The following is a 16344-nucleotide window of genomic DNA, read 5'->3' on the forward strand; positions in this document are numbered from 1 at the left end:
CATCGCAATAAGGTGAGTGAGGGGACGTTTAATGTAGATGTGTGGGGCAAGTTTTTTTTACACAGGAAGTGGTGCATGCCTGGAACGTGCAGTCAGGGGTGATGGTTGAGGCAGATACAATAGTGGCATTTAAGAGACTTTTGGACAGGCACCTGGATATGCAGGGAATGTGTTACTCCAGCATGTTATGCCTATCTTTGACATAAGATTAAGGTGAGGGGGAGAGTAATAGGAACCTGAGGTGGGACTTTTTTACACAAAGGGTGGTGGATGTATGGAATGAGCTGCCGGAGGAGTTAGTTAGGCAGGTACTATCGCAACGTTTAAGAAACATTTAGACAGTTACATGGATAGGATAGATTTAGAGGGATATGGACCAAATGCGCCCATGCTGGACATGTTGAACAGAGTCAAGTCAAGTCAAGTTTCTTCGTCACATACACATGCGAGATGTGCAGTGAAATGAAAAGTGGCAATGCTCGCGGACTTTGTGCAAAAAGACAAACAAACAAACAACCAAACAAACGACAAACAGAATGGAACAGAATCACATATTCTTTTACATATTAAATATTGTGGGCAGAAGGAAAAAGTGAAAAAAAACAGCAATTTTAAAAAAGCAGTAAATTGGTGGGCAATTTGGGCCGAAGGCTCAGTTTCCTCACTCTACGATTCCATGTCTCTCTATCTACACCTGATCCTGTGATGACTCACATCCATTGCACGGCCCAGAAAATGATTTACTGAAGGTCTACCTCATTCCATATTGGTCACCAAGCTCAGAGTGTTGGAGGAACTCAACGGAAGAGTGTGTGTTGGTCGGGCCTCTTGCAATTAATTCATGGTTTCTATAAAAACACAAGCGGGGATGGAGAGCGGGAGGTGGTATTGGTACTGTATTATTATTGTCACATGTACCAAGATAGTGGCAAAATCTGTTGGCGTATTTCCAGTCAAATCGGACTATACTTGAGTACAATCAAGTGATGCACAAGTACAACAGGTAGTGTAGCCGAGAGAAAGATACAGTGTACGGAATAACCATATAACCATATAACAATTACAGCACGGAAACAGGCCATCTCGACCCTTCTAGTCCGTGCCGAACACATAATCTCACCTAGTCCCATATACCTGCGCTCAGACCATAACCCTCCATTCCCTTCCCATCCATATAACTATCCAATTTATTTTTAAATGATAAAAACGAACCTGCCTCCACCACCTTCACTGGAAGCTCATTCCACACAGCTACCACTCTCTGAGTAAAGAAGTTCCCCCTCATGTTACCCCTAAACTTCAGTCCCTTAATTCTCAGGTCATGCCCCCTTGTTTGAATCTTCCCTACTCTCAGTGGGAAAAGCTTTTCCACGCCAACTCTGTCTATCCCTCTCATCATTTTAAAAACCTCTATCAAGTCCCCCCTTAACCTTCTGCGCTCCAAAGAATAAAGCCCTAACTTGTTCAACCTTTCTCTGTAACTTAGTTGCTGAAACCCAGGCAACATTCTAGTAAATCTCCTCTGTACTCTCTCTATTTTGTTGACATCCTTCCTATAATTAGGCGACCAAAATTGTACACCATACTCCAGAATTGGCCTCACCAATGCCTTGTCCAATTTTAACATTACATCCCAACTTCTATACTCAATGCTCTGATTTATAAAGGCCAGCACACCAAAAGCTTTCTTTACCACCCTATCTACATGAGATTCCACTTTCAGGGAACTGTGCACAGTTATTCCCAGATCCCTCTGTTCACCTACATTCTTCAATTCCCTACCATTTACCATGTACGTCCTATTTTGATTTGTCCTGCCAAGATGTAGCACCTCACACTTATCAGCATTAAACTCCATCTGCCATCTTTCAGCCCACTCTTCCAACTGGCATAAATCTCTCTGTAGACTTTGAAACTCTACTTCATTACCCGCAACCCCACCTATCTTAGTATCATCTGCATACTTACTAATCCAATTTACCACACCATCATCCAGATCATTGATGTACATGACAAACAACAGTGGACCCAACACAGATCCCTGTGGCACCCCACTCGTCACTGGCCTCCAACCTGACAAACAACCATCCACCATTACTCTCTGGCATCTCCCATTCAGCCACTGTTGAATCCATCTTGCTACTCCACCATTAATACCCGACCATTGAACCTTCTTAACCAACCTTCCATGAGGAACCTTGTCAAAGGCCTTACTGAAGTCCATATACACAACATCCACTGTGTTACCCTCATCAACTTCCCGAGTAACATCTTCAAAAAATTCAAGAAGATTAGTTAAACAAGACCTTCCAGGCACAAATCCATGTTGACTGTTCTAATCAGACCATGTTTATCCAGATGCTTATATATATTATCTCTAAGTATTCTTTCCATTAATTTGCCCACCACTGACGTCAAACTAACAGGTCTATAATTGCTAGGTTTACTCTTAGACCCCTTTTTAAACAATGGAACAACATGCGCAGTACGCCAATCCTCCGGCACTATTCCCGTTTCTAATGACATTTGAAATATTTCTGCCATAGCCCCTGCTATTTCTACACTAACTTCGCTCAATGTCCTAGGGAATATCCTGTCCGGACCTGGAGACTTATCTACTTTTATATTTCTCAAAAGTGTCAGTACTTCCTCTTCTTTGATCCTCATAGTTTCCATAGCTACTCTACTTGTTTCCCTTACCTCACATAATTCAATAGAGTCACAGTGTTATGACATTAGAGACACAGTAACAGTGTAGATAAAAAATGCAAGTGCGGTAATGACCTCAGTTAATTCATGGTTTTAATTTGGGGAACACTTATATTGTCGTCTTTGGCACACTTTCTTCCACACACTTACTGATAGAGTATGTGGCAGCAGTGGCATACTCGTTTACGTTGACCACAGAGTTCTTGAATATGGACTAGTACACCGCTCAAAGCAGTTGCAAAGGATCTCATCTGTTTATTCAGACCTGACCCACACGGGTTGCTGTATCGTATTCTTCCACGTCAGTTTCTGTGGAGTCAGGAGATGGAGCAGCGGCTATCTTTGACGGTTGTGTAGTAGTGGTCAAGTGTGTTTGGGCCTCTAGTGGGACAGGAGACCTGCTGATAATATTTTGGTAGCACATTCTAGAATAGAATAGAATACCTTTATTGTCATTCAGACCTTATGGTCTGAACGAAATTTTGTGCCTGCAGTCATACACACAATAATTCAATAATAAATAACACTAAACACAAATTAACATCCACCACAGTGAGTCCTCCAAGCACCTCCTCACTGTGGTGGAGGCAAAAATCTTAGGGCTGCAGTCTCTTCCCTCCTCTTCTCCCTCTGCGCTGAGGCGATTCCCCACCGGGCGATGGTACAACCAGTCCCGCGGCTCACCGAACCCCGCAAACGGGCCGGCTCAAACACCGCGGCCCGGGGTGGTCGAAGCTGCCGCCCTCCAGTCCAACCTCCAGCAGCCGCTGGCCTGCGGCTAAACCCCGGACTCAGGTCATCGCCGCCAGAACGCCGTCCCAGCCACCCGAGCACCGTTCCAGCCCTGAGCCGGATCGCCCTCACGTGAGTGCCGTTCCTCCCAAGAGCTGGGCCGCTCCAACGGGAGCTCCATTCCACCCTCGAGCTGGGCCGCCCTCACGGGAGCGCAATTCCACCTTGAGCTGGGCCGCTCCGACGGGAGCGCCATTCCACCTCGAGCTGGGCCTCTCTCATGGGAGAGTCTCAGCCCCGAGCCGGACCGCCCTCACGGGAGCGAGCCCAGTGCAAGTCCTGACTGGCTCTGCCTCCGGAGTCTCGAGGTCGCCAGCTCCGCCATTAGGCCTCAGCGCAGACTGAGGCAGAGAGGTGGGATACGACAAAAAAGTCGTATTCCCCCGAAGGGAGAGACAGCAAGCCCCGTTTCAACCCCCCCCCCCCCCCCCCCCCACATAACCACATCCTAAAAACAAAAACTAACTAGACAAAAACGAAAAAAAACAACATAGAAAAGTAAAGACAAACGGACTGCAGGCGAGCCGCAGCCGTTTACCAGCGCCGCCACTTCCGGAATGTTCTTAATGTTTGCCTGGTTGAAGTCTTTGAATTTACAGGATTAGCCAGATCCCCAAGATCCAATTTAGCCAAACAGGCAATAGATCAGCCCTTATTGGTGTTATGATGTAAATACACTGTATATGGTGCGCATGAAAATCAAATGTCCTGCTCCTCTGAACTTGGAAGGTACATCAAACATATACTTGCTGTAAAATTCTAGTCAAATGTTAAAGACAACAAATTGACACAATGAATTCCAATGTTATGGGCTGTGGATACAAACAATGGTATGGCATTGTCCTCCCAGCAGTGTTCGCGTCCTGCCCACAAGAGGGCAATGCATGCTTGAGCATCATCTGTAGTGGAGAAAATCTGAGGAGTTTCTGAGGGATTCTCAATGAGTGACAGAACTGGCCTCTCCATAAACCTCTGCAGCTACCCAGTGTAAGTCAGGAATGCGTCAGACCACCCGTCTTCCACATAAATTCAGGTGGGTATCAACGGCAAGGCCGGCATTTATTACAGATCCGCAATTGCACTTGAACAGTGCACCCAGATTTGCCGCTTCAGAAAGCAGTTACTCGACCACATTGGTAGAACTCTGAATCAAATACTTGATGCAAACTGGCTGATGACGGAACATTTCCTTTGCCAAGACCATAAATAAACAAGATGTTTTATGTCAATGGTCTGGGAATGTCATGGTCACAATTATCAATGGAAATTGTTTATGCTGGATTTACTTAATTTACTGAATGATGGAATTTACATTGGAGCATCACTCCATGCCTGGGCCCTCGCTATGGGCACTTGCGTGGGCCCCAGCTATGCCTGCCTCTTTGTAGAGTACGTTGAACAATCACTGTTCCAGGCGTACACTGGCCCTATCCCTGAACTCTACCTCCACTACGCTGACAACTACATCAGTGCTACCTGCACCCATGCGGAAGTCACTCACCATCAACTTCATGACTAATTTCCATCCTGCACTCAAATTCGCTTGGACCATCTCCGACATCTCCCGACTGTTTCTGGATCTCACCGTCTCCATCACAAGAGACAGACTATTGGCCGACATCCACTACAAACCTATTGACTCCCATAGCTATCTAGACTACACTTCGTCCCACCTTGCTTCATGATTCTATCCCCTACTCCCAATTCCTCCGTCTATGCCGCATCTGCACCCAGGATGTGTTTTTCCATACTAGATCATCAGAGATGTCCTCATTCTTTAAGAAACGGGGGTTCGCCTCGTCCATTATAGATGAGGCTCTCACTAGGGTCTCCTCGATATCCCATAGCTCCGCTCTTGCTCCCTCTCCACCCATTCGTAACAAGGACTGAGTCCCTTTTGTCCTCACCTTCCACCCCATCAGCTGTCACATACAGCATTACGCCACCTCCAACGGGATCCCACTATTGGCCACATCTTCCCATCTCCACCTCTTTCTGCTTTCCGCAGAGACCGTTCCCTCCTCAACTCCCTGGTCAACTCATCACTTCCCACCCAAACCACCCCTCCCCCGGTACTTTAACCTGCAACTGGAGGAGATGCAAAACCTGTCCCTCGACTCCATCCAAAGACCCTGACAGTCTTTTCAGGTGAGGCAGAGGTTCACTTACACCTCCTCCAACCTCATCTACTGTATCCGCTGTTCCAGGTGTCAACATCTGTACATCAGCAAGACCAAGCGCAGACTCGCCGATCGTTTCGCTGAACACCTCCGCTCAGTCCGCCTTAACCAACCTGATCTCCCCGTTGCTCAGCACTTTAACTCTCCCTCCCATTCCCAATCTGGCCTGTCTGTCCAGGGCCTCCTTCAGTGCTAGAGTGAGGCCTAGCGCAAATTGGAAGAACAGCACCTCATATTTTGCTTGGGTAGTTTACACCCCAGTGGTATGAACATTGACTTCTCTAATTTCAAATAGCCCTTGCTTTCCCTCTCTCTCCATCCCCTCCCCCTCCCACCAGTCTTACTGTCTCTGACTACATTCTATTTCTGTCCTGCCCACTACCGACATCAGTCTGAAGAGGGGTCTCGACCTGGAATGTCACCCATTCTTTCTCTCCCTGCCTGTCCCGCTGAGTTACTCCAGCTTTTTGTGTCTCACTCCACGACATTCACACCAACAATTTAACTGCGGTGCTACCACATGCTTCTGTTTTGCAGTAAAGCAAGATATTTTAGGTAAATGGACACACAGTGTTGGAGTAACTCACCGGGTCAGGCAGCATCTCTGGAGAACGTGGCCTGAAATGTCACCTATCCATGTTCTCCAGAGATGCTCGACCCGTTGAGTTACTCCATCACTTTGTGTCCTTTAGTGTTAAAAAACAGCATCTGCTGTTCCTTATTTCTAAATTTCAGGTGTTTAGTATAAAGGTTTATTTTCAGTTAGCAATTGAATTCATTGCATCCATTGCCAACTCAATTTTATGATCCATATACGTTATCTTTTCCTTTATTAAACCTGCTTGATTATGATTCACCACAGATGATAGCAATTTTGGGAACATTTCGCCCACATGTTTTCAGGAAATTAAAAATGTTATGTACTTGTAAAGCAGTAAATTGCAGGGTCATGAACCAGGAGCAGAAGAGTCAACCTAATTGAATAGCTCTTTTGAAGGAACACATTAGAAGGAATTTTAACTCTGATTCATGTTGGGTGTGTGGGAGCTCTCCAGCAGGCAGGAAACCCAATTAGTTACTAGTGCAGCCTTAACTCGACTGCCCAATTAGCAGGTATTACATATTAGGTACAGTGGGTGAGATCATCTCTCTCGAACACACTCACATCAATATCAGCTTTCAATGGTTTAATTTGGTTTCTAGCATATCAAAGGAGCAGGTGAAAATAGCCCATGGATGTGCCATGACTGCACTCTGATTCACTGGACAAGCTACACGAGACCCGTTGCGAGAGCTCATTCAAGTCAAGTCAAGACAAGTCAAGACAAGTCAAGTTTATTTGTCACATACACATACGAGATGTGCAGTGAAATGAAAGTGGCAATGCTCGCGGACTTTTGTGCAAAAGACAAACAACAAAACAACCAAACAAATTATAAACACAATCATAACACACATATTCTTTTACATAATAAATAATGGAAGGAAAAACGTTCAGTAGAGTTAGTCCCTGGTGAGATAGGCGTTTACAGTCCGAATTGCCTCTGGGAAGAAACTCCTTCTCAACCTCTCCGTTCTCACCGCATGGCAACGGAGGCGTTTGCCTGACCGTAGCAGCTGGAACAGTCCGTTGCAGGGGTGGAAGGGGTCTCCCATGATTTTATTTGCTCTGGAGTTGCACCTCCTGTTGTATAGTTCCTGCAGGGGGGCGAGTGAAGTTCCCATAGTGCGTTCGGCCGAACGCACTACTCTCTGCAGAGCCTTCTTGTCCTTGGCAGAGCAATTCCCAAACCAGATGGTAATGTTCCCGGACAAGATGCTTTCCACCGCCGCTGCGTAGAAGCACTGGAGGATCCTCGGAGACACACTGAATTTCCTCAGTTGCCTGAGGTGGTAAAGGCGCTGCCTTGCCTTACTCACGAGTGCTGAGGCATGTGATGCCCATGTCATATCCTCGGAGATGTGGACTCCCAGATATTTAAAACAGTTCACCCTATCCACAGGATCCCCATTTATCCTCAATGGAGTGTACGTCCTCGGATGATGTGCCCTCCTAAAGTCCATGATCAGCTCCTTTGTTTTTTTGATGTTCAAGAGGAGGCTGTTATCCTGGCACCAGAGTGCTAGATCAGCCACCTCTGGTTCTCTGATTCTCTGAGAACATTCTCTGATGTTTCACTGTCCTCCTGATTAAATATTACTGATGCCTCATTGTCATCTTCCCATCAGCTAACAATGATCCATTCTACATTTTCCTTGATCTTTGATCCCTTTGGTCTCTCATTTTCACATCTTCCCCTTCTAAATCTCTATGTCTCTCTCGCCCCTGACTCTCATCAGAAGAAGGGTCTCGACCCGAAACGTCATCCATTCCTTCTCTCCAGTGATCCTGCCTGGCCCTTTGAGTTACTCCAGCATTTTGTGTCTATCTTTGATGTAAACCACCATTTGTAGTTCCTTCCTACACAAGAGATCCAAAGCATGTTGGATCCAAAACTAGCTTGGTGATAGGAGGCAGACAGTATTGCTAGATGGGTGTTTATAATATTATACATGTCCCACCCTGCCCCCTGTAAGGACTCCATCCCCTACTACCAATTCCTCCGTCTACGCCGCATCTGTTCCCAGGATGAGACATTCCATACCAGGGCATCGGAAATGTCCTCGTTCTTCAGGGAACGGGGATTCCCCTCCTCCACCATAGATGAGGCTCGCACCAGGGTCTCATCCATACCCAGCAACACTGCTCTCTCTCCCCATCCCCGCACTCGCAACAAGGGCAGAGTCCCCCTGGTCCTCACCTTTCACCCCACCAGCCGGCAAATACAACACATAATCCTCCGCCTCTTCCGCCACCTCCAACGTGACCCCACCACTCGCCACACCTTCCCATCTTCCCCAATGTCTCCCTTCCACAAAGACCGCTCTCTCCGCAACTCCCTTGTCAATTCTTCCCTTCCCTCCCATAACACCCCCTCCCCGGGCACTTTCCGTTGCAACCACAAGAAATGCAACACCTGTCGCTTCACCTCCCCCCTCGACTCCATTCAAGGACCCAAGCAGTCGTTCCAGGTGCGACAAAGGTTCACCTGTATCTCCTCCAACCTCATCTACTGCATCCGCTGCTCTAGATGTCAGCTGATTTACATCGGTGAGACTAAGCGGAGGTTAGGCGATCGTTTCGCTGAACACCTCCGCTCAGTCCGCAATAACCTACCTGAACTCCCGGTGGCTTAGCACTTCAACTCCCCCTCCCATTCTCAATCCGACCTCTCTGTCCTGGGTCTCCTCCATTGCCAGAGTGAGCAAGACCGGAAATTGGTGGAACAGCACCTCATATTCCGCCTGGGTTGCTTGCGTCCTGATAGCATGAACGTTGAATTCTCCCAATTTTGCTAGCCCTTGCTGTCTGCTCCACTTCGTTAACCCTCGAGCTGTCTCCTCCCATCCCCTCGCCCTCAGGCTCCTCCTCCTCCCTATTTCCTTCCTGCTCTCCCCCCCACCCCCCATCAGTCTAAAGAAGGGTTTCGGCCCGAAACGTCGCCTATTTTCTTCGCTCCACAGATGCTGCTGCACCCGCTGAGTTTCTCCAGCAATTTTGTGTACCTTCGATCTTCCAGCATCTGCAGTTCCTTCTTGGACACAAGTTTATACATGTAATGTTAATTGTGGAGTTGTTCATAACAAATAAGTTTGTTTCTGAATACGAGATATAAGTCAGCAGGAAAGTTGGATGGATCACGAGCAGGTGGCAAGTAATTCAATCATTTATGAATGCACTTTGGGAAGTCAATTTCTGGCAGAGTAAAGGCAGAAATCTCAGGAGTATTGATATAAATTGGGAACTTGGGGTATATGTCCATAGCTCACTGAAAGTTGTGACACGGGTGGATAAGCATCTGGTATACTTGCCTTCATAGGCTGAGGCTGTAAGTGTAAGAGTTTGCAACTAACATTGGTTAGAACGCATTTGGGGTAGTTTGTACAGTTCGGGTCACCACACTTCAGGAACGATAAGGTAGCAATAGAGTACAGAAAAGATTAATCAAAATGTTTCCTGGAATGGAGGGCTGTAGTAATAATGAGGGATTGGGAGGTTGAGTTTGTTTTCACTGCAACGAGTCCGGGGGGAGGAGGGGAGGTGGGTTACCATATAGAGTGTTACAAAATTATGTGGCGCACAGAAACAAGAGGTAGAGTGTTTTTCCTGGATGGAGGAGTCAAGGGGGCACATATTTAAGATGAGAGGGGAGAAATTTAAAGTAGATCTGAGGAGCATGTTTTTTTTGTGGGAAAACTTTTTTCACACAGAGAGTGGTGAATCTCTGGAATTCTCTGCCGCAGAAGGTAGTTGAGACCAGTTCATTGGCTATATTTAAGAGGGAGTTAGATGTGGCCCTTTTGGCTAAAGGGATCAGGGGGTATGGAGAGAAGGCAGGAACAGGATACTAAGTTGGATGATCAGCCATGATCATATTGAATGGCGGTGCAGGCTCGAAGGGCCGAATGGCCTACTCCTGCACCTATTTTCTATGTTTCTATGTTTCTATATCTGGAGTAAGTTGCCAAGAGGTTGTGGAGGTGGATACAATGTTGTTGTTTTAAAGGCTTTTAGGCAGGTATTTAGGATGGAAAGGCATGGAGGGAACACAGGTGTAATGCAGCCAAATGGGTTGAGCATAGCTCAGCTTCATTGTCGGCGTGGATGAGGTCAAGACTCAAGTCAAGAGTGTCTACACTCTAATAATAACTTTGTATGCTACGCTTCACAAGCTTTAATCTCATTGGCCTTTTTATCCCAATACGGGCTAGATATTACAGATTATTACAGATCGCCTTTATTGTCATTCAGACCGAAGTCTGAACGAAATTTCGTGCCTGCAGTCATACATACAATACAATAAAAAACAACAATAAACACATATTAACATCCACCACAGTGAGTCCACCTAGCACCTATTCACAGTTACTTTCAACTCTAAGCAGTACGGATGTCAGGGGTTATGGGGAGAAGGCAGGAGAATGGAGTTAGGAGGGAGAGATAGATCAGCCATGACTGAATGGTGGAATAGACTTGATGGACCGAATGGCCACATTCTGCTCTTATCACATGACTATATGGCACGATAAACTGCAGATGCTGGATTCTTGATCAAACACAAAGTGCTGGAGTAACTCAACGGGTCAAGCAGCATCTGGGGAGGGAATGGGCAGCGACTCTTTGTCCGGGCCCCCACCTCTCTCTCCCAGCATTTTTTTTCCTTATTCCAATCAGTCTGAAGAAGGGTTCCAAACAGAAACTTGGCTTTTCCAGCACTTTGTTTAACTCTAAACATTATTTATTCTTTAAAGCTAGATGATTTTAGATAGTGGTAATTCTGCCTGACAGGTCATGTTATTCTAGCTTCAACTCCTTGTAAGGTGTAACAACAATTTCATCCTCAACCACAGCTGCTTCTATCTCTCTGTGGTCTCTAGAAGTAATCCAAAAACCACATCCAATTAAAACAACCTTTCATTCTGACTATATTAGCATAACAAAGATGGCTTTGGTGAAGATAATTGCTTTTTGAGATATCAGTAATCAAAAACTTGTTAATGGATGTTTCCACTAATAGTCACTCCTGTAAATACCCTTTACAAATAGAGCTAGACTCACTGGAGTCACTTTGTTGTGCCAGGTTTAGTACAAACCACATCATGAAGTATGCAGATGACACAACAGTGGTGGGCCTTATCCGGGACGACAATGAGCTTGTTTACAGGGAGGAGGTGAAACAACTGGTGGACTGATGCAATACGAACAATTTGATCCTGAATGTCGGAAAAACAAAGGAGGTCATCGTCGACTTCAGGAAAAACCGGCACAGTCACACACCACTCCACATTAATGACAGCGATGTGGAGTTGGTCAGTAGCACTAAGTTCCTGGGGGTGCAGATCACTAACAGTCTGACCTGATCAAATGACATCACATTAATAGTTAAGAGAGCGCAGCAGCGTTTGCACTTTCTGCACCGGATGAGAAGAGCTCACCTCCCCCATCCCGTCCTCACCACTTTCTACAGGGGCACCATAGAGAATATTCTGACCAGCTGCATCTCTGTCTGGTTTGGGGACTGTAAAGCCACCAACTGGAAGTCCGTGCAGAGTGGTGAGGACGGCTGAAAAAATCATCGGGACTTCTCTCCCCTCAATCGGGGACATTGCGAGCAAACGTTGCTTGTCAAAGGCCAGCAGTATTATAAAGGACCCCACACATCTCCATCATAGACTGTTCACTCTGCTGCCCCCGAGCAAAAGATATCGTAGCATAAGGAGCAGAACGTCAAGGTTTTGCAACAGCTTCTTCCCACGAGCCATCAGACTCTTGAATGTCATGCAATGGGCCGCCACCATTATCTATTTTATCTTTTTATCCATTTTGACTTTTTATCCATTTTATCTTTCTGTTTAATTTTGTGTTGCACGGGGAGCCAAATGCAACCGAATTTTGTTTAGAATTGCATATATCGATGTATTTCTAAATGACAATAAAGTTTTGATTGATTGATTGATTGTTATTTACACAATGGTTTGTATTTAGATCTTTAGATATGTAATAATAATAATAATAATAATAATAATCTTATTTATATGGCACATTTTCAGTCAACTTGCATTGACCCCAAAGTGCTTCACATAATTACATTACATTACACACAGAGAAAGGTGGGTGAAGTGTTTTGCCCCAAGGACACAACGACAGTATGCACTCCAAGCGGGATTCGAACCGGCTACCTTCCGGTCGCCAGCCGAACACTTAGCCCATTGTGCCATCTGTCGTCCCTGTAAAAGAGCAATGAAGTCAAATGTAATAATAATAATAATAATAATAACAATATATTTTATTGTCATTGCACATATGTGCAACGAGATTTGTCCCTTACAATCAGAGACAGGTGAATTTAAAATGGGAAACAAGGAAATGGTGGAACAGTTAAACAAGTACATTGGTTCTGTCTTCACTAAGGAAGACACAAATAATCTCTCAGAAATACTAAGGGACCGATGATCTAGTGGGAGGGAGAAACTGAAAGGAACCCACATTAGTCAGGAAATGGTGTTTGGTAAACTGTCGGGACTGAAGGCAGATAAATCCCCAGGGCCTGATGGGCCCAGAGTACTCGAGGAGGTGCCCTAGAAATCATGGATGCATTGGGGATCATTTTCCAACGTTCTATAGACATTGGATCAGTTCCTGTGCACTGGAGGGTAGCTAATATAACTCCACTTTTTAAGAAAGGAGGGAGAGAGAAAATGGTTATTTATAGACGTTAGCCTTACATCGGTAGTGGGGAAGATGCTTAGTTCAATTATTAAAGATTTAATAGCACATTTGGAAAGCAGTGACGGGATCGGTCAAAGTCAGCATGGATTTATGAAGGGAAAATCATGTTTGATTATACTTCTGTAATTTTTTGAGGATGTGACAAGTAGAATGGATAAGGGCGAGCCAGTGGATGTGGAGTATCTGGACTTTCAAAAAGCCTTTGACAAGGTCTCACACAAGAGATTGATGTGCAAAATTAGAGCACATGGTATTGGGGTAGGGTATTGACATGGATAGAAAACTGGTTGGCAGACAGGAAGCAAAGAGTAGCAATTAACGGGCCTTTTTCAGAATGGCAGGCAGTGACAAGTGGGCTGCTGCAAGGCTCTGTGCTTGGACCACATTTATTTACAATATATATTAACAATTTAGATGAGGGAATTAAATGTAACATCTCCAAGTTTGCGGATGACACAAAGCTGGGTGGCAGTGTGAGCTGCGAGGAGGATGCTATGAGGTTGCAGGGTGACTTGGATATGTTGGGTGAGTGGGCAGATGCATAGCAGATGCAGTATAATGTGGATAAATGTGAGGTTATCCACTTTGGTGGCAAGAACAGGAAGGCAGATTATTGGTGTCAGATTAGGAAAAGAGGAGGTGCAACGAGACCTGGGTGTGCTTGTACATCAGTCACTGAAAGTAAGCAATGAGGAAAGCTAATAGCCTTGATTGTGAGAGGATTTGAGTTTAGGAGCAAGGAGGTCCTACTTCAGTTATACAGCGCCCTGGTGAGATCGCACCTGGAGTATTGTGTGCAATTTTGGTATCCTTATTTGAGGAAGGACATTATTGCTATTCAGGGAGTGCAGCGTAGAATCACCAGGTTAATTCCCTGGATGGGGGTGGCTGACATATGATAAAATAATGGGTCAACTGGGCTTGTATTCGCTGGAATTTAGAAGGATGAGGTGGAATCTTATAGGAACTTATAAAATTCTTAAAGGATTGGACAGGGTAGATGCAGGAAAAATGTTCCCGATGTTGGGGGAGTCCAGAACCAGGTGTCACAATTTAAGAATAAGGTCATTTAGGACTGAGATGAGGAAAAACATTTTTTGGCGGGGTGCATTTTGTTCTCCAGAATATCTATTCTGGACGTCGGGGTCACCAGATGTAGCAGACATGGAGCTGTCTGTCTAAGAACGAGGCAGAATACAAAGTTTGTCCAAAAACGAGATTCTTTATTGGTACTACAAGTCTCCTAACTCCCAAACCGTGCACGCGCGATTATCACCTTAAATACTCCTAGGGGCACCCCTGGCCACTACATGACCCCTACCTCTCATCACCGGGACACGTGATCCCCCCTCCCAGAGCCAAAGGGTATGTGCAGTGCGTGGCCCACCACCAAGGGCCGCCACAATGTGTGTGTACTTGTGGGTATGTGTATATATACACACTGCACTTTTTTTCTCTCGTTTATCATATTGTTTACATATGTACACTTTAATTGTTCCATCTGGGACACATGACATTAAAACACTCTTGACTCTTCACTCTTGAAATGTTGGACTAACTCAGAGCGACAGGCAGCATTTCTGGAGAAGGAATGGGTGACGTTTCTCACAGTTGTGAGTCTGTGGAATTCTCTGCCTCAGAGGGCGGTGGAGGCCGGTTCTCTGGATACTTTCAAGAGAGAGCTAGATAGGGCTCTTAAAGATAACGGAGTCAGGGGATATGGGGAGAAGGCAGGAATGGGGTATTGATTGGGGATGATCAGCCATGATTACATTAAATGGTGGTGCTGGCTCGAAGGGCTGAATGGCCTACTCTTGCACCTATTGTCTAATGTTTATTGTCTTTAAACCAAGGCCAGCCACAAAGTGCTGGAGTAACTCAGCGGGACAGGCAGCATCTCTGGAGAGATGGAATGGGTGACTTTTCGGGTCGAGACCCTTCTTCAGACATTGCATTCTTCATTGTATTCATCATCCCTTCAGCTGGACGAGATATCAGGAGGAACACAAAACAGAGCACAGCACAGCACAGGGACAGGTCCTTTGGCCCACAACATTTGCGCTGTCAATGATACAATTTAAACTGCACATCTGCTTGCATGAGCTTTTTACATACTGTACCTTCCATTCATTTGTCCTAAGTACCATCTATATCTATATATTTCCCCTGACTCACAGTCTGAAGAAGGGTCTCGACCCGAAATGTCACATTCTTTTTTTAGTTTAGTTTAGTTTAGAGATACAACGCGGAAACAGGCCCTTCGGCCCACCGGGTCCGTGCCGACCAGCAATCCCTGCGCATTAACACTATCCTACACCCACTAGGGACAATTTTTACATTTACCAAGCCAATTAACCTACAAACCTGTACATCTTTGAAGTGTGGGAGGAAACCGAAGATCTCGGAGAAAACCTACACAGATCATGGGGAGAACGTACTAACTCTGTACAGACAGCATCCGTAGTTAGGGTCGAACCCGGGTCTCCAGCGCTGCATTCGCTGTAAGGCAGCAACTCCACCGCTGTGCCACCGTTTTCTCCAGAGTGGCTGCCTGACCTGCTGAGTTACTCCAGCTTTTTGTGTCTGTCTCCTTCACATCCTTGCCTGTTTGTGTGTTTATGTAAACCATATAACCATATAACAATTACAGCACGGAAACAGGCCATCTCGACCCTTCTAGTCCGTGCCGAACACATAATCTCCCCTAGTCCCATATACCTGCGTTCAGACCATAACCCTCCATTCCCTTCCCATCCATATAACTATCCAATTTATTTTTAAATGATAAAAACGAACCCGCCTCCACCACCTTCACTGGAAGCTCATTCCACACAGCTACCACTCTCTGAGTAAAGAAGTTCCCCCTCATGTTACCCCTAAACTTCAGTCCCTTAATTCTCATGTCATGTCCCCTTGTTTGAATCTTCCCTTCTCTCAGTGGGAAAAGCTTTTCCACGTCAACTCTGTCTATCCCTCTCATCATTTTAAAAACCTCTATCAAGTCCCCCCTTAACCTTCTGCGCTCCAAAGAATAAAGCCCTAACTTGTTCAACCTTTCTCTGTAACTTAGTTGCTGAAACCCAGGCAACATTCTAGTAAATCTCCTCTGTACTCTCTCTATATAAACGCCTGTTAAATATCCATATATTGCCATATCTGCGTCCTCAAGGAAGTGGAAAGTGATCTGGTGTATAATTGTATTCATTGTCATTGTATAATAAGTGTATAATTAATGCCACAAACATTCTTACCTATACACATCCAGCTTGTGTCTTCAGTCTCCCAGAAGGACGTTGCCCACTCTGCCAAGCATGCAGCAGGAGTGCGAGTGAC

This window comes from Leucoraja erinacea, chromosome 2 (assembly GCF_028641065.1).
Source record: "Leucoraja erinacea ecotype New England chromosome 2, Leri_hhj_1, whole genome shotgun sequence".
NCBI lineage: Eukaryota > Metazoa > Chordata > Chondrichthyes > Rajiformes > Rajidae > Leucoraja > Leucoraja erinaceus.